Raw genomic sequence first — 23,894 nt, 5'->3', positions numbered from 1 at the left:
TCTGTTAAAGACAGATGATCAATGGCTCCCAGAGGCCTGGATACCTGGTGTCACTTTCATTGGAAGCCCACACCTTCTGGGCTATCACAAACTCTGTTGTGTTTGTTTCCTTCTGGGAATCCAGAAAGAGAGAAGCTTTGACACAATACTCCATCCTTCACTATCTACCAGAGTGGAGGCAGGAAAGGTACTGTGCTCTGAACACACTAACTGGGTGATTAAAAGAAGTAAACTGAGACTAGCAAAGCCTAGATGCACATACTAGACTAGGGGTGGAGGAAACCTGGCCTAGCTAGATGATTCTGGGTGCCTTGATCCAGGTAGGTAACTGGTTCCATCTTATCATTTGATTGGGATAGCTGTTGTGTAGCTAATGGATCTCTCATTTAGGTAGAAGTCTATACTCTAAGAACAGGGCTGTCTGCTTTCCATCTCTCTGCCCTTCTTCCTAACAAGCATTTAAAGCATTAAAGGCAAACTCTCTGGCACCAACCCTGATATACTCCGTATACCAATCTCAGCACACCCGTGTGCTGCAGCTCTGCTTGTCACCGTAGACTCCTCCCTCTAGATGTGCCCACCTGCACTTCTAATTTTCCTTTCTTTTGCCTGAAATGTAACTCTTTCTCTTCCTCTAAACTTTCTCTCTGCAAAGATCAGCATTTACTTGAATTAAACCTCCTTCAATCATGATGTCAAGTGATTGGAGGCTGGCTCAATGGCTAAACCACTTGCTGTACATGTGTGAGGATGAGAGTCTGGATCCCTCCATCTGTGAGTAGAATCTGGGGAAAATTTGAAATTGTTCATTCAGAAAAATGTAAAAACTAGGGGGTGTGGAAGCTACCTATACTCCTAATACTTTGGAAGCAGAGACTGATCCCCAGGACAAGATGGCTAACTAGACTAGCCAGTTGTCAGTATTCTAGGAAAGATTCTGACTCAGTAAATAAAGTGGAGAATGATTTAAGAAGATATCCAACGCCAGTGGCAGGCCTCCACATGCATGCTGACACATGCATGTATATCCACATGCACACAAACATGCATACACATGCAAGCCTGCCTCTCCTCTCTCTCTCTCTCTCTCTCTCTCTCTCTCTCTCTCTCTCTCTCTCTCTCACTCACACACACACACACACACACACACACACACACACACACAATGACATGCAAGTTGTGTTCTGTGTTCCTGGATTCATGACTATTCTCATATTCTTCTCTTGGTTACAGTCGGTCACTATTGGCATGGTCTAACTTGACATGAGAGCCATGCTATTCCTGACCCTTTGGACTGAGCTCTCTCTGTAGAAATAAGTATGCCCAAGGCACAGCTCTGTCAGTTACTCTGACATCCAGACCTTTCACAGTATCAAAAGCAGTCTACATGTTTTCTGCAGCCTTACTCTTCCTTGTACAACCAGATGCCCACTGTGTAAGCTACACAAAGATACAGGAAGTACCCAGTGTTAGACCTCATTGCTCCATGAGATACTGTTTCTGCTTGTTTCCCAGACTGCTCCATCTCTAATGTTTCCTGCTATAACCCTTCCTTCCATTCCAGGTCAGGTTAACGCACCCCCCACCTCTACTTCTATAGGAAGATCTTTTTGACTTATTCCACTTATTTGACTTATGCCACTAATATTCTCTATAACTTCTGCACACACAATTTATCTCCTACACAAGGTGGCAAGTTCAGTGAAGATGGAGATTCATCTTTGTCATGACTCAGAAGCCTATGGAGCTTAACGAGACTGTACACAGAAACCTGAAGACCCTGGAATCTTGGAGGAGGGTATCAGATAAGGGAAGAGCCTGGCTCTAAGATAGACCAGGAGTCAACCCAGCCAAGACAGCAGACTGAAGAGATGTCCACCCCAAGGAAACAGCCTGCAAAAAAAGCTCACAAACTCTGAGCATGCAAAGCTCAAGAAAATAAAAATGGTTAGAGATTAGAGTTGAAGGAAGTAGGTGATGAGAAATAAGGCTGATGATGAGGACTCATCGAATACTAAAAGCCCTCTAGAAATTACTCTTTTGGACAAGTCACTCTGCATGAGTCTGGGGTCATTATCCTGAAAAATGAGTGCTGAGGCTGAGTCAAGGAGTTCTCTGGCCAGGAGGGCTACTGACAGCCAGTGAATGGCAATGGGACATGAGAGCAACCACAATGAACCAATGACTCAGCTCGCTGGGGGCTTTGCAGCCTGTGCTTTGCTGGCATTTAATGAAGCGAGGGCAGGCCAAAGAATGCCAATAGAAGGTTGCTGAAGAAGCAGGTTCCCAGGCGCTGTCATGGGCTAACTGGATATACTAATTGCAAACTGAATGCACCTAAAGGAAAAATGTAAATATCAATAATTAGCACATAGCAGATGCTTCTAGGGGACACGCCAAGTGTTTATCCTGAGGACAAACGCAGGACATATATGAATGCCTTTCTTACAAGACCTGCATTAGGCAGGCACATTATCTGAATTTAACAGAGGAAGGAACTGAAGTGGGCATCAGTTGAGATATCTTCTGATTCCGTGTAGGCATTCTCAGCCATGCTGGGTTCAAATCCAAGTACAGACATATCCAAGGCTCCATATAACTTCCTGCACTGTTCCTGTGCAGAAGACTGGACAGCACTAGGGCAGGTGGGGGAGGCACAGAGCGCATCAGGAGACTGCACAGCACTGGGACAAGGAGGAGAGGCACAGGGAGGAACAGGCCACAGGCTTCTTGGAAGAGGGGATTTTTGGTGTGTTTCTTAGGCAAACAGCAAGCTTATAACAGTGTAAGAGACTCAATACTTCTCAGGGAAGGAAGACCAGGGAGAACAGCAGTTAACAACATGGCAAGGACAGACAGCTCAGGGCCACTCTGCAGTGACCCACCCTCTGCAGATACACAAGCTCCCAGTACAGTGATGGATAGTAACCTGCTGCCAAGCTCTCCCCACAAGCCAGGATGCACTGTCCCAGCTACAGAGAGAGCTGTCAGCATCAGCTTTCAGCTGGCAGACCTCTCAGGAATGCCCTTGTCCAAGGTCACCTGCTTCCCAGGCAGATCACAACCATGGCAGATGGATGCAGGAAGACAAAGGCTAAGCCCCTTTAGCCCAAAGAAGAGACATGAAGACATGTGATCAGGCTACTGGGACACTGTTTGCTTTGCCTTGGTCCATCCTTGCTTTTTCTCCCTCCACAGGTGTTAATTTGCAATATGCTTCCTATAAATAACTGCATGACAGCTCTATTTCAGAGACTGAATCCTAGGAAAGCAGCACAAGCCCATGTCTTACCATGTCTCAGGATCACTACTATTTCCCTGTCTTAATCTCATATAAGCCTACACATCACTTTATGTCAGACAACTAGATATGGGGATCTTCCCTGGTAACAGAAAGACAGTGTGTGGGAGATAGAGAAGACACACAGGGAGACTGAAAGTCCTACGTAATCAAAATCTAGAAGGAAAGGGAGGGTTAATGAGAAAAAGTCCTGCATGGACTTGGAGTTGGGGAAAATGTTTGAGGGTTGATGGATGGAAGTATCTGGGTCAAAGGGGATGATATTGGCAATAAAATAGGTTTTGAGATGAGTGACTAAAATGATGAATTGAATCCCCATTGGTGTTTTTCGAGAGACACAAGTAAATATTGGAATCACTTTTTAATTACTCTTGAGTGCTGGGTGTGCGTTTAATATTCGGCTCCACACAGACTTTGAGGCCCTGACTTTTATTGGGTGTATTAGTCAGGGTAATTAACACTAGCTGTTTTAATACACAACCCCAAATCTCAGAGGCTTAATGTAATAAAGGTTGATTCTTGCTCTCACGTGGCACACAATTGGGTTGGGTGGCTCCTTTTGGCAACTCAACAAGGAGCCCATCTCAGCGTGGTTTTATTTTCTTTCTTTAAACTTTTTTATTTAAATTTCTTTTTTCACTTTACATATGAATCCCAGTCCCCCCTCACTCCCCTTTCCCTGCCCCCACCTCCCCCCTTCCTACTCCCCATCTACTCTTCAGAGTGGGTAAGGCCTTCTTTGAGGAATCAACAAAGTCTGGCAAACCAAGTTGAGGCAGGACCTTCCCCCCATATCAAGGCTGAGCAAGGTATCCCCCATAGGGAATGGACTCTAAAAAGCCAGTTCATGCACCCAGGATAGGTCCTAGTCCTACGGCCAGCTCCACCTAACAGATCAAGCCACATTAACTGCCACCCACATTCAGAGGGCCTAGTTCGGTCCCATGCAGTTTCCCCAGCTGTCAGTCCATAGTCTGTGAGCTCCCACTAACTCAAGTCAGCGCTCTCTGTGGTTTTCCCATCCTGATCTTGACCCCCTTGTTCTTGACCCCTCCTCCCTCTCTTTAACTGAACTCCAGGAGCTCAGTCTAGTGCTTGGCTGTGGGTACTGTGTCTGCTTCCAGATGGGAAAAGATCTTCACCAACCCCACATCTGACAGAGGGCTGATCTCCAAAATACATAAAGAACTCAAGAAACTAGACACCAAATTACCAAATAATCCAACTTAAAAAATGGGCTACAGATCTAAACAGAGCATTCTCAACAGAAGAAACTCAAATGGCCCGAAAGACATTTAAGGAATTTCTCAACATCCTTAGCCATCCAGAAAATACAAATCAGAATGTCTCTGAGATCCCATCTTATCTTATCAGAATGGCTAAACTAAAAATGTGTGATGGCAGCTTATGCTGGAATAAGCAGAACACTCCTCCATTGTTAGTGATTTTATTTTCTAATGTGTAGACTTGAATTCACATGTGTATGTAGGGGATGCTGCACTCATATGTGTGCATATGTGTGCAGACCAGGGGTTGGTGCCAGGCATCTTTCTTATCACTCTCCATCTTATTTTCAGTGTCTCTCACTGAACCTAGGGCTTACCAATTCAGCTAGACTGGCTGGTCAGAAAACTGCCAGGATCATACTGCCTCTTCCTTTCCAGGGCAGGGATTACAATGTTACATCCAGCTTGTACATGGGTTCTCTTTCTGCTTAGGAGAACTCTCTTCAGCCACTCTTTTAGGATAAGTCTACTGGTGACAAACACTCTTAGCTCTCCTTAATTTTAAAACATCTTCATTCCTCTCTTAAAGGACATAGATTTCTGAGTTGATAAATCTCTTCTTTAGCCATTTGAAAAGTACTGTACATTTCTTCCTGGGTTTCTACAGCTCCTGATGAGAAATTGGTTGTCATTAAATTGTTTTCCTGCTCAGAGTGGGGGTAAGATAAGCTTTTTCCTTTGGCTCTTTCTAAGAATGTTCTCTGTTGGACCTAAAAAGGCCTCGACACAAGGCCTAGTGGAATTTACTGAGCCTGGCTAGGGTTTGGCGACCTGTCTCAGCAAAGCTGCCTCTGCCCAGCTACTGCTAATGTGATGGAATATTATTGGCCCTTACACCTTACCCCACCCTGAGGTCCCCACCCACTTTCTCAACCCTGTATAAGCATATGCCTGTTACAATAAAGTGAGACTCTGCTTCCATGGGTCTCCACGACTCAGTGCGGTTCTCTCCGGTGACTTGGGGGGTGGGGTCTGGGTCATTGATACCATCCAGCTCAGCCCCAGGAAGTGACCTGCTGGACCTGCCCTTCCCACAGCCCTGACTGTGAGAGGACCCAGCAGTTCTCTGTCTTTGGTGTTCAAAATGTGCTGGTAAGTTCTGTGTGATCTCTATGGGACTGCACTGTGTTGTGTTGCTCAGCTTCTTCATTGTGAGGGTCAGAACTTGAAAACTGTGAGAGATTCCCAGCCATTTGAAAGGCCTTCTTTCACTTTTCATGTGCTTCTATGGCTCTGACATGTCCTCTATTGCCAGGACTAAGTCATTTCTGCTGTTCTGGCCCCAAGTTCTCTAATGCATTATTCTTCTCATTCTCCTGCTGAGTGTATCCATTGAAAATTCCAGGTTATTGATTCATTCCCAAACTTCCATTCTTCTTTCCACTTCAGTTCCCATAATTCCATTATTCTTTCTACTTCCATTGTTTTTCTACTGAGACTGTCTGTTTATTTGATGAAGCTTTTTCATCCATTTTTCCAGCTTGTCCCTGATTGCTCAATGAAGCATTTTCTTCTTTCCAAATCCATGTATCCCCTCCCACAATATAGTCTAGGCATAATGGCCTGGGTTTAGGTGAACGGGGGTAGGTTTACTCTGCCTCTTTCTTATATACAGTCAGCCTAAGAACATAGCCTATGGTGAGCATGAGGTGGACCCCCTAAAGCACTGTCAAACTCCTCAGATAACTCCAACATCTGTGCCATCTGGGTGTTGATTTCTCTCAATTTTCTTTTCTTGTTCCAGTTGAGAATGTCCTGGTTCTTGATATGGTAAGTGACTTTCAATTGTATAATAAATATTTTCCCTCCTATACAATGAGATTTGTGGTCTTATTTAATCTTCGTCTCAGCAGGCACTGTGCATGCCACACAGATATCACACCACTTCAAGTATCAAACAGCGGTAAAAGTTCAAGTTCCTTGCTCTGTCTTTGGGGGTAAGGATATCTGACAACTGACAGATGGCAAGACTTCAGGATGAAACACCATGACCAAAGCAACTTTGAGATTAAAGGGTTTTTTTTTTTTTTTTTTTTGGACTTACAAGTCCACATCACAGTTCATCATCAAAAGAAGTCAGGACAGGAACTCAATCAGGGAAGGAACCTGGAGACAGGAGCTAAGACCATGGAGGGTTCTGCTTACTGGCTTGCTCCCTGTGGCTTGCTCATCCTGCTTTCTTATAGAACCCAGGACCACCAGCCCAGGGATGGCACCACCCATAATGGGCTGGGCCCTCCCTCATCAATCACTAACTAAGAAAATGTCCTATAGGCTTGCCTGTAGCCTGAACTTATGGAGATATTTTCTCAATTGAGGCTCCCTCCTTTCTAAAGACTCTAGCTTCTGTCAAGTTGACATAAAACTAGCCATCACAACTGACCCCTTGTCAACTTGACACACGAACACATCACTTTTCAATTAGAACTGTTCTTTTCTCATTTATCTTCAAGATGCCACATTAATATTAATATCACAGTACAAAACATAACTTTAAAAGTTCCAGTCCTTACAAATTCAAACACATTAAAACTTCAATCTCTTTAAAATATCCATTCTCTTTAAAAATCCAAAATCTCTTTTAAAAGTTCAAAGTCTTTCAGCTGTGGACTCTGCAAAATTCATAATTAAATCAAACACCTTCTTACTTCAAGAGGGAAGAACCAAGGCACAGTCACAATCTGAACAAAGCAAAAATCAAACTCCTACTTTATAAATAACCCAATGTCTAATGTTTGGGATTCACTCACAACCTTCTGGCTTCCTCCAAAGGGCTTGGGTCATCTCTCCAACTCTACCCTCTGCAGCACACATAGCTTGACTTGTAGGATCAGACAGGCTCTACTCCACTACTGCTCTTGTTGGCGGTCATCCCATGGTACTGGCATCTACAAAATGCTGGGGTCTTCTATTGCAGCCTGACTGCACTTTCACCAATAACCTCTCATAGGCTCTCTTCATAATGTCAAACCTCGCCTTCTCTGCATGACCCTTTCAATGCTGCACCTTCAAATGCTACTGAGGCTATACCTTCATCAATGGCCTCTCCTGGCCTAGCACAGTGCCACGGCTCAGCTGCTCTCCATTACCTCTTCATGCCTTCAAAACAAGTACCACCTGAGTGACTCTCACATGACCAAGTTCAGCTGCCAGTGCTAGATACAATCTTGGCCACCTCTGGAACACAGCCTCTGTGTGCTGTCTCTGAGGAAGCTCTGCCCAGACAATTTTTACCTCAACGATGTTGGTCTCTTCTTAATCACTGCTAATTTTTCAGCTTTAGGTGACCAGCATTAATTGCCCCAGTAGACAGAGGTCTTACTTTAGTGTTTCTGGTCTCTTGTTAATCACAGAAGATTCTCCAGCCCCAGATGACCAGACATAACAGATTCATCACACAGAAGGCCCCGGTAGAATCTTTGCTTCCCTCTGAAATGTCACAATCCAGGCCTCCATTGTCTGGATTACTCTCAGTCTTCCAAGATCCTAAGGAGTCACTCTTTGAGTTGTCAATACTTAAGGTCTTTTGTAGCACAAAGTTTTAAAGTCCTCCCCAAAACAGTATTGCGAGATCTGTCACAGCAATATTTCACTATTCCAGTACCAATTTTGTGATGAAACACCCTAACCAAAACAACTTTGGGATGAAAGGGTTTATTTGACTTATACTTCTACATTACAGTTCATCATCAAAGAAGTCAGGACAGGAACTCAAGCATGACAGGAGCCTGGAGGTAGGAGCTGATAGAGAGGCCATGGAGTGGTGCTGCTTACTGGCTTGCACTTTGTGGTTTGTTCAGCCTGCTTTCTTATAGAATCCAGGACCACAGCCAAGAAATGGCATCCTCTGGACAAATGTCCTACAGACTTGCCTATAGCCATATTTTTCCTTTTATTTAAATGAGAAACAATCTTATTTTACATATCAATCCCAGTTCCCTCTCCCTATCATCCTCCCATGTCCCCCACCAACCCGACATCCCATTCCTCTAGAGGGTGAGGCTTTCCATGGGGGATCATCAAAGTGCCTATAGCCCTATTTTATGGGGTATTTTCTCAATTGAAGCTCCCTCCTTTCTGATGACTCTAGCTTATGTCACATTGGCATAAAACTAGAATGTACAGCCTCCGTTAGTACTACTCTGACCCAGGTGGGGCACCTAATCTCATTATTTTATCACTATGGCAATATGGCATGTGTATTAACTACTTTTCTCATTGCTATGAGTAAGTACTGGACAAGAAACAACTGAAATGAAGAAAGGGCTATTTTGGCTGACAGTTTGAAGGGACACAGTCCTTCATGATGGGGAAGGATGGTCAATTGTGACTCCAGGAGCTTGAGGGGTCCCACTCACTTCTCAGTGAAACAGGAAGTAGAAAAGCAGTGAGGAAGGCCTGATGCTCAACTGGCCTTCTTCTTTTCCCCCACTGTATTCAGCTTAGAACCTCAATCCATGGGATTAATGAGGTCCACATTCAGGCTGGGTCTCTCCCCTTCTCATTTAAACCACTCTGAAAATACCTTCACAGACATATGAAAACCACAAGGATGAGCAATCATTACACTGTGCAAGGAGGCAATGTTTTAAATGTAACTAAAAAGTGAAGTCTAAGAATTATCCTGGTAGCTAAGCACTGGTTCCCATTCAAACAGCACCAACAGAAAGAAAGGTCTTCCTTCTGCACTCTGGCCTGGAGTTCTGTCCTGCTCCAGATCCTTCAAGTGTGTGCTGCTCAGGCAGGTATCTCTTCTCTGTGGCTTCCTGGCTGATCGTGAGAAGCTCCGGCACACCTAGGGAGTGTGTGGAGGACTAATGTGCCCCTGAGACTAAGAAGCCAGTCTGTTGATATACAAGCCCCCCAAATGGACACCAATCAATTAGAAACTTTCTAGAGGATGCTCCACAGGTAGCTGTCATTTGAAGCACTCACAAGTACCAGGAAATCCATTCCCAAGAGTGGGGCCTGCTGAGCCTCTGTGGCTTCCTGCAGCTTGACTTCTACTTTAAGGAAGGTGCTGGTGGCAGCTGTTAACATTTACATCTTGAAATGGCTTTAGGTGAAGTAAAGAGATTGCCCCCTATCTTGTGAGATTCCAGCACCATCAGAGGACTGTGTGTCCTCAAATGCTGCCCACACTCTACTTCAAAGCCTAAATCACTTGTCTTGCTTTTCTTTCTTCCCTTCCATACTCACTGGAATAAAACTACTTATCTCATAGCCTTATTCAGCAATCACATGTCAAGCTTCTATTCCACATGGCAATGCCCTAGGCACACACTGACAAAGACCAGCCAATCAAACATGAACCATTGATCTAGTTGGAGACAAATTTTTCCAGGGTAAATGCATGATGCCAAGATTTGATGCCTCACCCACAACAGACATCACTAATCAATAATGCCACAATGCACCACTGACTGGATTTGGCTTCAGATTCCTTCTTAACACACTTTTCCTGAATTTTCTACCAACTGACCCACAGGAGGGAATACCTTTACCATCTGTCTGAGTTAAAGCTGTGTTCTCCGCCCTAGCTTTGTTAGCAAAATCTCTTGGAAAGCACACGAAGAGCAAAGAACACACATGTTTCTGAGAGCTGATGGCCATGTTCCTGAAATACTGGTGGCAGGTGAGTGCAGTGGATTTATGTTTTATGTGAATTCTCCATATAAACTAAGGCTTTAAAGTCACTGAACCAGAATGTCAGTGGTGCAATATTGTCCTTGATTCTACCTATATTACCATGAGGGAAACTACAAACTGGAGAATAGAGCTGACATTTTAATGAGTGATTTTCCTTTTTTAAGATAAAGTTTAGAAATTATGTAAATACACAGTTTCGGGCTTCCTTGGGACAGCCTGGCTTTGTTTCAGGCTCCAAGAAACCAAAGATGATACAGTTAGTGTGAAATGAGCAATCAGACACATCTCACATGTATCTTTTCCTTCCATCCTGGGTGGGTGTGCTGGGAGGTGTGAGCTACAGAGTAGTGCCAATAATCCTAACACTTGCTTTATTGTGGAGGGCCTAGAATTTTCTCTGAAGACCCATGGATCTACAGGCAAAGTCCTCCTAGGGATGCTAAAGGGACAACTTGTCGGAAGTGGAGCCTCGTTGGAGCAAATTAGGTCATTTGGAGTCATGTCCCTGTCTTCCACCATGTTCCCAATGATACACAGGGCTACCACAGACCCAAGCTCCCCAAACTATGACTAAAACAACCTTTTCTTAGTTTTTAAGTGGATGCCTTGAGTGTTTTATCACAGCAACAGAAAGCTGCCCAACACAACTACTCAGACCATCATTGAGGTCTACTACTAACATGGAATGAAACACATGCTTTCTGAACATTAAGTCCATGATTGCTTGGTCCCATTATTTCTGGGCCATGGTTCAGGAGAAAAATCACAGCTTGAATCATATGGAATAGCAAAGATGTTCACTTCACAGCTGTAATCAATAGGAGCTATAAAACACACTGCTCGAGACTGAGTTCTTCTGATTCCCTCCCTCCAGTTTCTACCTCTGCAAATTTCCACCAGCATCTAGTAGGTCATCCATTTATCATCTGTAAATGCATCACCCTGCACTGTGGTGACCACCTCCCAAATGCCCATCTCTGTCTACCAATGCCCCAGACACTGAGCCTCCAGCATGGAACACTAGGAACCAAACTGTAATCCAGATCTTGGTGCTGGGCTGCTCAGGAACTCACTGCTACACAGTAGGAAGCCAGGAGGGTCTGTAGAGAGTGAATATAAAGAAGCCAGTTTCAAATCCCTGTTGCAAATGCACAAGAAATGCAGCTCTACCTCTATGAGGAAGTGGTTTCTGTGTTTCCACAAGCCACTCCAGTGGTTTGGGTGAAAATGGCCCCTTTGCTCTTATATTTGAATACTTGGTACTCAATTTGTGAACTCTTTCGGGAGGATTAGGAGGTGTGGGCTTGTTGGAAGAGGTGTGTCACTGAGGGTGGACTTTGAGGTTTCCAAAGTCTTCCCCTGTCTCCCTGCAAGCTACCTGTGGATTGTGAGGTAAACTCTCAGCACTGCTCCAGCACCTTGCCTGCCTGCCTGCTGCCATGCTCCCCGCTATGATAATCACAGGCTCACCCTCTGGAACTGTAAGCAGCCTTGGTCATGCTGTCTCTCCACAGTTATAGAACGGTAACTAAAACAGTCACCTATCCCTTGATGTGGTACTGGTTAACACAAGGGTATAGCAAATGCCAGCTCAGAAGTTCTTTGTGAACTGTGGGTTGCTTCAGCTTGACCCTCATCCCTCTTTCCTCCCCTCCCTCCTCCATCCTTTCCTCAGTCCCTTCCTTTCTCCTCTTTCTTTACTATATCCCTCTTCCCCTTTCCCTCTTCCTCCCATCCTTGTGTCCTTTTTCCTTTCCTTCCTTCCTCCTTTCTTTTCATTTCCATTTTATTCTCCTTTCCTTCAGTTCCTTCTCCCTTTATTTTTTCTTTCCCTTCCATTCTTTCCCTCCCCCTCCTCCTCCTCCTCCTTTCTCTATCCATTTAAAAATTGCAGTAACACCCATCATCATATATCTATTTACTCTGAATTTGAGCTAATTAAAATTAGGCAGAGTGTGAGGGCCTCCACCTGTCAGAATACATAACCCTGGTGGTTTGTCTTGTCATCTCTGATAGAAACATGGGATATCTTGTTCATCCTTTAAAGGAAAGCTTGGAGCTTTCTGATCAGCTGCACAGGCCTGATTAGAAAATAGTAACACCAGAGAGTGGTGTTACTCTCCATCCTTGGACTTATAAGGCGCCTGTGACTGGAGACTGCAGTCTGGGTACCACTTCTCAGGACAGTGTCAAGTGAGAGGCTTGTGGAAGAAGAGACAGCCCCTTCTATGAGCTTCAGTGGCTCTTTAGGGACAGTGTTTGTGACTATGACAGGTGCTGAGCAAGGCCTGAATCAGGCCAAGAAAAAAAAAAAAAAAAAAAAAAAAAAAAACAGGTTCACCATATAGCCAGTGCCTTTCTGTGTCTTCTAATTTGGTCTTCGGGAAAGAGTCCCACTTCTGAGCCTTTCCAGCTGGAAACCCTACAGGCTGTGTCCAAAATACAGCATTCCCACTGGGAATCAGGAACAGCTGGCCCTCACCAATAAGTTTGGTTCCATAGCAGCTGGTGATCCATTACCTAGATACAAAGGATTAAGGAAAAGACAGAGACAACCCATTAAAACTCCTTTAAAGGATCCATTTGATTGGAATAGCATGCGCCTGAAACCATGGTGGACACATAGGAAGCACAAGATCATTAATCATTTAATGGAATCGAAAACACCCATTAAGGAAGAAAGAAAAAAATCAGGCCCAGAAGTCTGTGGGAGAGATTTCCAACACAGAGAAGTGTCGCTGGGGTCAAAACAGCAGCTTCAGGAACAGAAAGAGATAGCACAGTCTGTACAAGGATCCAGGGGAGGGGCCAGACAAGAAGCTGTCCTCCTCCTTCTCCAGCCTCCATCTCCTCTGGCCTTTGTCACACACACTGGACTTCAGTTTAGTCTGAGATGGAAGCCTGGGGTGGGGAAGGAGGAAGTCTTGTGGGTCTTTCTGTGCAGACTCCTGCAAACATGAGCCTTCCATCCCTGTCTGAGCTGTGCCTTCTCCACATTGTGCTGTTCTCTCTCTGCCAGCTGCATAGAGCAGACTCTCAAAGTCTAATGAGCGTGTTCACCTGGCTGGGCTGTTGGGTGTTGTGCTTAATTCCTCATTAAATCTTTTGGTAGCGTATTGCCGCATTTATTGTTTTGAAAATGAAAGGAATTCTAATAAGTCTCAAATGTCCCTTCATGCGTGAGCATTTTTGCAGTAAACGGGCTTAGCAAATGTCCATTACTTAGCGGCTTCATTCTGCGTTCTGCTTGCGTGGGCCATTTTATTTTTATCGTATCATCTGGCACACAATGTGGGCTTGTGTTTGTGTTCATCTAAGAGCCGAGTCTGCAGGCTTCCTTCTTTCTGATGGGTCACATGAAATGGCTAAAAGTTGACAGCTGTCATTTCTGACAGAATGGCCTTGATAATGTACACACGAAAGTCATAGTATGTGAGTGTCAGAGTTGGGCATGTGTTTAACTGTCTAGACTGCAGGGTGGTGCATTTATTCACATTGGCATAGAATCTTCTCATATCTTCTTAGCTAATGATTTCCTATAATAACAGAGATGGGGCAGGTGGATGGTACCATTGGTAAAGCACTAATTTCCAAACATGAGGACCTGGGTTCAGTGCTTAGAACCCACATAGAAAAGCCAGGTGTGGTCCATTTTTCTAATCCCAGCCCCAGAGGAGATAATCAGACAGATTCTTAGGGCTCAATGACCAGCCAGCCTAATCCATTAGTAAGTTCCAGGCCAGGGAGAGAGTGCACCTCACAAAAATAAGGTGAACAGCACCTGAAGAATGATTTCCAAGTTCATCTGAGGTCTGCATGCACACAGAAACCTACACACACACATATCTATATACATACAAACATACATACATATACAAACTTACACATGCATATACCCAAACATATGAACACATAGCTACATATACACACCTCTACACACACACCTTCATACACAATGCATACATATACCTGCACACATACCTACACACATCCAAACCTACACACACACAAACATCCATACCTATACACACACGCCTGAACATGTGAACACATAACTACATAAACAAATCTACACATACACACATATGCCTACATATACCTACACATACCTACATACACATATACCTACACACATACAAACCTACACAATACAAACCTATACATGCATTAACTATATACACACACATATACCTATACACATGAACACATAACTACACACATACCTCTACATACACACACCTACATACATTATGCATACATATACCTACACACAATATGCACATACCTACACACATACAAACCTACACAATATACCCACACACACACCTACACAACACATACCTGAACATGTGAACACATAACTATATATACAATTCTATGCACACACATATACCCACATACACACATGCCTACATATACCTACATACTCATATATCTACATACATACAAACCTATACATGCATAACTATATACACATACATACATATACACACATAACTAAATACACACCTATACACATACATATGTAACAACATAGACACTCACTTACACACATAAAATGGCAAAAATAACAGATTGATTTGTAAAAACCAACAGGAGACTTTTCAGCTGGTTGGTTGTTGTTGTGTTTTTTTAGAAGGTATTTGGTTTTCATGCTTGGCTTCATTCCCTTTTTCTGTTTCTGCTTTAGCGTTCTATGGCAATCTTTAAAGCTTTGCCTTTCTGTAGGGCAGTAAGAACTGAGTGTGACAACTGGCCCAAAGAAGAGGGGGAAGCTAAAGGAAGGATTTAAAGAAAGTCAGAAGACAATTGTCACATTGAGAGCACTTCTCCAAAAGCATTTTAAAGTAGAAAGCATTCCTTTACAAATTAGCAGTAGGTTTATGTAGGTCCCATGTTCCATTAAAGGGGGCAGACTATAGGCTAGCAAGACAGCTCAGCCAGTAAAAGTGCTTGCTGTCAAGCTTGATGTCCTGGGTTCAATGCCCAAGGCCTGCACACTGGAAGCAGAGAAGTAACTCCAACAAGTTGTCCTCTGATCTTTCCACACATGTATGACATATATGTTTGCCTCCCTACATTTCACACAAATGCACACACAACAAATAAATAAATAAATAAATAAATAAATAAATAAATAAATAAAATGTTTACAGACAGACAATGACATATATGACAGAGAAAAGAGCACCCGGGATGAGTTCAGAAACACTTCTTACAAGATGAGGTCCTCTCTAGCTGCGATTTCACCCCTTCAAAGGAATGGAACTCAAATAAATTGTTTATGGTAAAAAATCTGTGGTATGGGGAGGTGTACATTTCACAGCATTTGTGGGGGCAGAGAAGAATATGCAGGAGTATGTTCTCTTCCACTGTGTGGATTCTGGGACTGTCAGGCTTGACAGAAAGTATCTTTATCAACTTTAGACAAAAGGGATTTCTCCCAGATGAGTCATACCTCACCAGATGGATTAGACATGATCTAGACTATTATTTATATCCATAACTTCCATATCTGGTTCCATTTAGCTGTAAGAGAAGCTGAGACATGTGGTCTACCAGCAAGGGAGTAGGTGTTGCTGTCCTAGGACAGTTCAGGGATCCCTCACTAAATATGAAGTAAGAGTGAATACCAGAATGGCCAGACCTGGTGGGACAAGAAACTCCAGCAACAAAATGGTGCCCACACTTGGAGCAAGAATTTCCACATAAAACCTGGCTAAAAATTAAAAAGGGATTCTAAAAACAAAGGAACAGAGGCAAACACAGGAGCATTTTCTTGAGTGGGGTCTGTTTGCTAGAGACAAGCAGAGGCTCGAGGCTCCTTTAAGGGAGGCTTCCGGACTCAGCATTAGCGGCTAAAACTGCATGACTGCATGGCTCTTTTAAGAGGTCCTGCTACCAAACAGGTAAATGGTATGTATGAGGATCTGGCAGCAGCAGTGACCACATCTCCAAGCCACACAGCATGCTGCATGGCAGATTTAGCTTTTATTAATACAGACCAAAAAAAACAAAAAGAGTCAAGGCAGTGAGCACAGCTCCTAGTGCTGGCAGTAAACATATCCCCACCATTTTTGAAAGCCAGCAGTTAAAACATCCCCTTTAATTTTAGCAATGCTGTTTAGCAGATAAAAGACTCACAGCTAGAAAAAGATAAAGATATACAGTAAAGACAGATTCAGAGGGGAAAAAGAAAAACCTCTAAATGGTTTAAAGTGTGTTTAAAAATATACGTAGGCTTGGGAGAGAAAGGCAAAGGGATAAAGTAGTTAAAAAAGAAATAGAGTAGCTGGGTGTGATGGCACACACCTTTAATTCAAGCACTCAGAGGCAAGTAGATATCTGTGATTTTAAAGCCAGTCTGGTGTATAGAGTGAGTTCAGGGCAGCCAAAAGCACACAGAGAAACCCTGTCTCAAAAAATGACAAAATAAAAGTAAAAGAAATAGAGTGTTTTGTTTTGTTTTGTTTTGTTTTGTTTTGTTTTGTTTTTTAAAGCCAGGTAAAGATGGAAAATACACAGAGAGTCTGGATACTGTATGTTATTTTGTCTTTAAATTGTTTGGTTGCTGAGGGAAGAGCAACAGCTGCTAACAGACATTTGATTATAAATGTTGTCAGATTAATCCAACCTATATATTTTAAAAATGCTTTGACTTCAAAATTTAAGTCTAACACTGGGGAGGGTCTAGGTCCTGCTCCAAATGATGACAGACTTTTAAGATCCCCCATAGAAGGCCTCACCCTCCCTGGGAAGCAGAAAGGGGATTGGTGGAGGGATTAGGGGAGGGAGAGGGAACAGAGATTGACATGTAAAAGAAGCTTGTTTCTAATTTAATTTAAAAAATTAAGTCTAAGGACAGGTTACTTTGGAAAAGAAATTCTGTTTTTGTTTCCACAGAAGATGAAAGGCTGTGGATTCCTTCCAGACTAATATGGTTTTATCAATCAAGAACCCCCTGAAGCAGTGGCCCAGGGGATCCAACATCCAAAACAGCTGATACGATGCAGCCTCAGACTACTACAGCCAGGATTTGGCCAGTTTCTCAGGATCCCCATGGTATTGACAATGCTCCCAAACATCAGGAAGCAGTTTGGAGAGAAGGACACCCAAATTCCCAAGTATTGTTTATAGATGTTTGTTTTCATTTAAATGAGATTGGTTAAAAATAGTTAATGATTACAGCCAATCTCTTTCTAAAGGGAAAAAGGGGGAATATGATATAGAAATGAATATTTTGTATTGGTATGGATTTTTGATTTATTGGTAATTAAACACAGCTTGTATATAGTCACCTACAATAGTCAAAACTTAAAGTTAGGTTAGTTAGGTTTTATAGATACACAGAGATATATTTGAGATGGATAAATAGTCTTCAAACCTTTCAAAGACCTTCATTATATAGCATTTAATATTTTTTTTCCTAGGGTTTTTCATGACTATGAGACACAACTGCTCCTGGCAACACCAATTATGTCAGAAAGGAAGATGGGTATCAAAGAAACTCGTTATGGAGTTTGCCTTCAACATGGCAAGACTAGCCATTTGGGCAAGAAACCGCCCTTGCCTAGACTATTTGACTGTATGCTGTATAAACTGGACATACAGGACCCACAAGAAAGTGACTGCTGAACTTGCAAAGCAAGCAGGGTTTCTGCTTCATGGAAGAGTCTGCAGGACACAGAGAAAAATGACTGACAAACTGCCAATACAGGTGGACAGTTTCAAATTTCCTGCTTTGCTGAGAAATCTGCCAGACACACTAGGCCTGTAGGCTAAAGATGGATGCCCCAACATTACAGAAAAATGTTGAGTGGCTGTCCAGACAGCGAGATATTTCTGTCAACTCTAGAGTTCATATAATATCCTTCTGAGGTCTTCGATGGAGTTGAAGACAGATAGTTATGGTTTTAGTTTTCCTTAGTTATGATAAAAGATAAGTTACATTTAAGACTTTAGACTTACAAAAAGAGGATAGATGATAGAATATTTCCTTTAAAATTTGCCACGTTAATGGATTAAATATTGTTAACTATAGTTCTTATTTGATAACTGTTTTGTTATATATGATTTTCCTATATTAAAGTTAAAACCTTTCTTTTTATTTAGACCAAAAAGAGATGATGGGGGATGTCATTCTGTATATATGTTTATCTTATTGGTTGATGAATAAAACCGTGTTTGGCCAATAGAGGCAGGAAGATAGGTGGGACAGGGAGACAAGGAGAATTATGAGAAAGATAGGCAGAGAAAGATGACAAGGAGACACCATGTAGCAGAGGAAGGAATAACAGGTCCAGACCCTTCTCCAGTAAGATAAGACCACAAGGAAATACATAGATTAGTAGTTATGGGTTAATAATTAAGAGAGAGAGAGCCAATAAGAAACCCTAGACACAACCAACAGTTTTATAATTAATATAGCATCTTGTTGTGTTCATTTGGGGATGAAGCAGTAGGACCTGGGGGGACAAGAAACTTCAGCAACACCAGAGAGAGACTAAAGGGGTGAGGAGTGGAACAGAATCTCCCTGTCTCATAGAGCTCAGCACAGCGACAGGAAACCACCTGGGAGAAAGAAACCTAACCTGGGGTAACTGGGTGATAGCCTACCAGAGAGCTGGAGACTAAGAATCCTAGTTGCAGGGGAAGAGGAGGCATCACCCAGAGACAAAGGGAAGTAAGAACAGGGACAGATAGGGGAGAAAGCATGGGTCCTGTTCTTTGTAGGTGACAGGTACCATTGCATCCCTGATCCATGATTTGTTTAGCCTTTCCCAGAGCAGAAACCTGTATCTGATGGCTTGATGGTTTCATCTTTGCCTTAAAACAACCTGGTCATTGAAGGGATGTAAGAGATAAGGGTCCCTGGAGAGACTAACGCTAGAGGTAGTCACTCTACCTAGAGTGAAGGTAACTGCCAGGGAAACTGGAGGCTTCAGCCTTCTCTGAAAAAATTCACCCAGTGGACACACTTCTTTGAAATACCTACACTGTTTGGGTACTTTCTGCAAGTGAGAAAAATGACAGTTTTATGATGTCAAAATTAGATGGCTGAAGGAACTGGAAAACATCCACAGCATCAACACATAATGGGCCTCAAGACAGGAGTCAGCCCTCGTCTTCCCCAGGATATCATTCTCTCACTGGTCCCCAGCTAGGTTTCTGATGTAAAAATTGGCTCAGGCAGGTGAGTACAGGAGCCAGCAGGAATCTTCAGGGAACATTGTGACCAAGATCTCCATAGACATGGGGAGGAGGTACCAGGGACCTATTGTTTTCCCTGCAGCCACCCACCTCTGGCCCAAAGCAGGGTCCCATCAGGGAGCTGTAGAGGTGGTAACAAGAGAAAGAGATCATGGAAACAGCAGTGTCTTAGTTAAGACTTCTGTTGTGGTGATGAAATGCCATGGCCAAAGAAATTTGGGAAGAAAAAGATTTATTCAATTTACAATTTGACAACACAGTTCATCATCAAAGGAAGTTGGGACAGGAACTCAAGCGGGGCAGGACCCTGGTTGCAGAAGCTGATGCAGAGGCCATGGAGGGGTGCTGCTTACTGGCTTGCTTCCCATGGCTTTTCAGCCTGCTTTTTTATAGAACTCATGAGTGCCAGCCCAGAGATGTCACCACCCATTATGGGCTCATGCCTCCCCTGTCAATAACTAATTATGAAAATGCCCTACAGTCTTGCCTACAGCCCAATCTTATTAAGACACTTTTGCAACTGAGGTTTCCTCCTCTCTGATGACTCTAGTTTGTGTCAAGTTAACATAGAACTATCTAGCACACCCAGGGACAAGATAGTCAGAAAAACATCTGTGTGGGGGGTGGGGTACTCATTAACTCTAACTCTTAGGGGCTGTGCCCTGGCAGAGAGATGCCTATGTTCTGTGCTGGGCCATGGCCCTAACCTCTTTCCTTCTGGGATCCATGGCCCTTCCCCACTGTGCTCTCTCTGGAGTCCATTCCCTACTTCATTGACAGCCTTGTGGAAAGCTCTCCATTGCACATTTTCCTATCTCCATCCCTCCATCCTTCCAACAGCTCAGTCCCAAATCTCCACATATATCCTGCCAGGGGAGTGGCTAAGGCATCTGGTCTCTGGGGCCCAGAAGTGGCTGAGTCACTTGGCCTCCAGCGTTCCTCCCTACCCTACTGCAACCAGGTGTGTCCGAGGTGTCTGTGTTCTGGAGATCAGCCAGAGAGGCAGTGGATCTGCTTGATTCTGAAAAGGACCATGTTTTACTGTCACTGTCATCTCTTCCTACCTCTCTTTGTGACATGCTGCACCTCTCTCCATTTCTGTCAAGTCAGATTTTCATTTTCACTTTCTGTGCTTGCTATTTTTCTCTTCTCTTATTTCAAAGTCATGGGACAAACTCCATCTTTGGGCCCTAATTCTCCCCTAGACCTTGTGTTACAGTACTTTAAAGACTTCAAGAAGAAGGCCAGGAATTGGGAGATTCTGCCTTCCCCAAAAAGCTCTGCACTCTGTCAGTGGCCAACTTTCAGATTTGACTGGCCTCCTGGGGACATTTTCAACCTCACTCTTTCTCTTACAGTCTGGACCAAAGTCTTTGGAGCCCTGGGCAACCCTAACCAAATGCAGACACTAAAGGACCATGTCAAGACTACTACATCCAGAAAAACTTTCAATTACCATAGATGGGGAAAACAAGATATTCCTTGACAAAACCAGATTTACACAATACCTATCCACAAATCCAGCCCGACAGAAAGTACTAAAGGAAACTCCAACCCAAGGAAGTTAGCTACATTCACAAAAATACAAGCAATAGATAACCTCACACAAGCAAAACCCAAAGAAGGGAAACACACACACTACCACCACCACCACCAAAACCAAAAACATGACAGGAATTAAAAATCACTGGTCATTAATATCTCTTAATATCAATGGACTCGATGAGCCAATAAAAGACACAGGCCAACAGAATGGATATGAAAACAGGATCCATCCTTCTGCTGCACACAAGAAACACACCTCAACTTCAAAGACAGGCATTACCTCATAGTAAAGGATTGGGGAAAGATTGCCAATTTCTTTTTATGAGGCCACTGTTACCCTGATACCCAAACCACACAAAGATGCAACAAAGAATTACAGACCAATCTCCCTCACGAACATTGATGCAAAAATACTCACTAAAATACTGACAAACCGAATCCAAGAATTCATAAAAAAAAAAAAATCATCTACCATGATCAAGTAGGCTTCATCCCAGAGATGCAGGGATGGTTCAACCTATGAAAATCTGTCAATGTAATCCCAAAGCTGCTATGGCTGAGGAGAAGCCAGCATTCTCCTCCATCCCCAATCCCCTGTCCTCATCCACCACATCCATCACACCATGACCATGGGGAATTTGGTGAGTCCTTTCCCCAGCCCCCTCACTGAAATTACAACTGGGGGAAGTGAGAAAAGTTTTTGTCTGTCTGTTTTGAATGCATGGATGTAGCCACAGCATGTTTGTTTCTGACTGGTCTTGAATGTATGAGTTTACTGTGTTCTGTGTGTTTTGGCTGCAGCTCAGCTGTTACTGTTGCAGCCAGCCACCCAAGCTCAGAATTTATATCTAGGAGCTCTGGTCATTGGATCTGATGTAATAGGATTTCAAATGTCAATTGAATATGGCTAATATTAAAATTGTTTTATGTTGCTCTGCTTTATTGAAGAGCTAGCTCAGGAATTAGGTTTGGACTCACCATTTTTCAGGTCCAGACTTGCTTTTCAAGTCTCTGTGTCCAGGATCATAAATTTGGTGGGCAGGAAGAACAAGAATGAAATGTAACTTTACTGGGTATGGTTAAAAATCTGTAATATTTGCAACAAGAATGTTAACTCAGATCTTTAACACAGGGTTAATAATCAAAGGGTGACATAGGCAAGGTTAAAACCAAGACCTAATCCACCAGCGCTAATGGTTCTAGGCAAATATTCAAATGTTCTGACCTTAAAAAAAAAACCCTTTAGTTCTGCTTCTGATTATTTATGTTAACTGAAATATGTTAACCCAAAACATGGTTTTTACACTTAAAGGCCCAGTCTGAGAAAGGCTCGAGACTGCACTGGAATCCCAACACCCAGTGCAGTCACTGGCCAAATAAAATTAGGGCCCCAACTATTAAGCAACAGAAAATGGGATATTCCTTATGATGCAGTAAGACAGTAACATTAAACTGTCTGGTGAGAGAACATGGAGAAGTTTTTAACCTACGGAATGTGACCTTTCAGGGGCAAAAGTCATTTTTTACAGGAATAGCCTAGGGTTGCCTGCTTATCAGATGTTTGAATCATGATTCATAACAATGCACCAGAAAAAATTGAAAACCATTGACTTAAAGGTTTATGTCTAACCCCCTTGTTTTTGCTAACATTGTTAAGCTGTTGCTGTTTTGGTAAACCGAGTCATACAGAGAACTGTTGTGTTCTTAAAATGGTACACTTTGTCAGCATCAGGAAAGTTCCCAGTCTCCTTATGGACTCTGTGTATGAGTTAAACATCTTACCTTGACACTAATCATCAGTCCCTCACAAAGGATCAAATTCTTTGACATGTTCAGATTAACTTCTTATGTTTTCAAAGTTAAGCCTCGAGGTGTTCAGAACGACGCTTAATAGATAATGGTCCTTGGATGATTCAGAGATCTGAGGATATGCCATTTAAAATGTTTAATTAAAAAAAAAAAGGCTTCCCATGATAAAGAGACATGCTGGCTCCTAGAAGCACCTCTGTTTCCTACAAAGAAGATGATGGGCATGGAAGACCTCCACCTGGAGCTTCCTTTAAATATGCAAAGCTGGCCACTGGGTGGGAAAAAAAAAATAAAAACTGCCCTTCACCTCAACTGCTGCCAAGCCCCTGCCCAGACTGTAATTGGGGAAATAGATTGCCTTGCTTTGCCTAGACAAAATAGGCCAGTCCCCACAAGTCCCTGCTCCACAGGAAAAGTCTGTCAGGTATTCAGGGCCTGACAGCTGGAGACTGATGTTACCCTCATTGCTCTCAGACCTCTGCCCAACAACCATGAAGAGACCGGGGTAGCTAGCTGGGTAGCCAGCAGGTCTGTGTCATTTCAGTTGGTCCTTTTCAGATGTCTGATGATGTTCGACAACTAGCCTAGTAATAACTTTGTCACTTTAACAGCTCCTTCTCCTAAGGCTGCAGCCACTTTGTCAGCACACCAGTCAGTTCATTAGTGAGTCACAGCTACCAGGTCTCTCCTTTTAAAAGGGACAGACAGGTTTGCCTTGTTCACAGGCCTCCTGTTAAAGGATAAACAGGTTTCAGGAGTAACTGTCCATTAAGAAACATGCTTTACATCTCTGCTGATTGATTGAAGTCCATACAACATCTCGGTTCTGATGTTCTAAAAAAATGTTCACACTTTTTTAACCAAAGGCCAAAGCTTTTGCTGACTCCAAGGTGTAAATCTGTTCCAGCTGTTTTTTGTTGTTGTTGTTTTTTCATTTCCAACGGTCATTTCTTTTTTTTCCTTTCTTTTTTTTTTTTTTTTTTTAGTTCAAATTAGGAACAAGCTTGTTTCACATGTCAATCCCTTCTCCCTCTCCCTCCCCTCATCCTTACCTTTCCTACCCCACCCAGACCTATCCCCCACCCCATCCACCC

General features: G+C 43.1%; 1 non-coding gene across 1 annotated transcript; it reads right to left on the bottom strand.

Moving 5' to 3' along the window:
- Positions 1–6,110: 6,110 nt before the first annotated feature.
- LOC113833047 lies at positions 6,111–6,242 on the bottom strand. Its single transcript, XR_003484450.1, has one exon. It is a non-coding gene; the product is annotated as a small nucleolar RNA SNORA51 (small nucleolar RNA).
- Positions 6,243–23,894: the final 17,652 nt, after the last annotated feature.

This window comes from Cricetulus griseus, chromosome 3, assembly GCF_003668045.3.
Source record: "Cricetulus griseus strain 17A/GY chromosome 3, alternate assembly CriGri-PICRH-1.0, whole genome shotgun sequence".
Classification (NCBI taxonomy): domain Eukaryota; kingdom Metazoa; phylum Chordata; class Mammalia; order Rodentia; family Cricetidae; genus Cricetulus; species Cricetulus griseus.
This window is presented reverse-complemented; position numbering and strand designations above follow the sequence as displayed.